This window comes from Urocampus carinirostris, chromosome 14 (genome assembly GCF_059441175.1).
Source record: "Urocampus carinirostris isolate Australia breed hairy pipefish chromosome 14, RoL_Ucar_1.0, whole genome shotgun sequence".
Classification (NCBI taxonomy): Eukaryota; Metazoa; Chordata; class Actinopteri; order Syngnathiformes; family Syngnathidae; genus Urocampus; species Urocampus carinirostris.
This window is the reverse complement of record NC_142362.1, coordinates 4,225,540-4,226,623: the sequence shown is the minus strand read 5'-3', so window position 1 is coordinate 4,226,623 and position 1,084 is coordinate 4,225,540. Positions and strand designations below refer to the sequence as shown.

Genomic DNA, 1,084 nt, shown 5'->3' with positions numbered 1-1,084 from the left:
TCCGAAGTTTCAATCGAATTCCAAAGCAAAATATACTCGATTTTTTTGTTAAATACTAATTTATTCGAACACAAAGTTGTGTGAGTACTAAGGTGTCACCATATTTTGATTTAACGATATTACTTCTCAGTGTATTGAAGCCGCCATCTAGCGGACATTGTTTACAATTTAACCAAACCCTTGCATTTTTTTACTACTTTTAGCATCGTCTCCGTTTTAGTAAATAAGTCATTTAAAAATGTTATAGATATATGACCTAAAACCTGCATTTTGGAGTTATTTTTTAGTCATCTTTGTGTTATTAGGTTGGGGTTTAATAGCTGTCGCCGTTGGGTAAAATGAAATCACGTGACATGAAAGAAATTTGGCTAAGTTGCCTTTCACATGTTTCTTAATTTGTCATTTTTAAAAATAAAAATTAAAGAAAAGCCTTATTCATGCCGCCTAGGTCCAGAGATGCACAAATATCTTTCGGCTTTCAGTACAAGACTTCGTGGCGCAACGGTAGCGCGTCTGACTCCAGATCAGAAGGTTGCGTGTTCAAATCACGTCGGGGTCATATTTTGTTATTTACAACGCACATTCATGACGTCACATTCCAAATCTAATTTTTACAAAATGTGGAATTAATACGACGTAGGCAGCACGGCGTATTTATGAGAGAGAGAGAAAGAGATAGATAGAGCTATATATATATATATAGAGAGAGAGAGAGAGAGAGAGAGATAGAAATATATATATATATATATATATATATATAGAGAGAGAGAGAGAGAGAGAGAGAGAAAGATATATACGGTATAGTGAGAGAGAGAGATAGAGAGAAAGATATATATAGAGAGAGAAAGATATATATAGAGAAAGATATATATATAGATAGAGAGAAAGATATATATAGTGAGAGAGAAATATATAAATAGTGAGAGAGTGAGATAGAGAGAAAGATATATATAGTGAGGGAGAGAGAGAGAAAGATATATATATAGTGAGAGGGATAGAGAGAAAGATATATATAGTGAGAGATAGAGAAAGCTATATATATAGTGAGAGAGAGAGAGAGAAAAATATATATAGTGAGAGAGAG

General features: G+C 33.0%; 1 non-coding gene across 1 annotated transcript; it reads left to right on the top strand.

The window, feature by feature from the left end:
* The first annotated feature begins 487 nt into the window (after positions 1-487).
* trnaw-cca (transfer RNA tryptophan (anticodon CCA)) lies at positions 488-559 on the top strand. Its single transcript has one exon. It is a non-coding gene; the product is annotated as a tRNA-Trp (tRNA).
* The last annotated feature ends 525 nt before the right edge of the window (positions 560-1,084 follow it).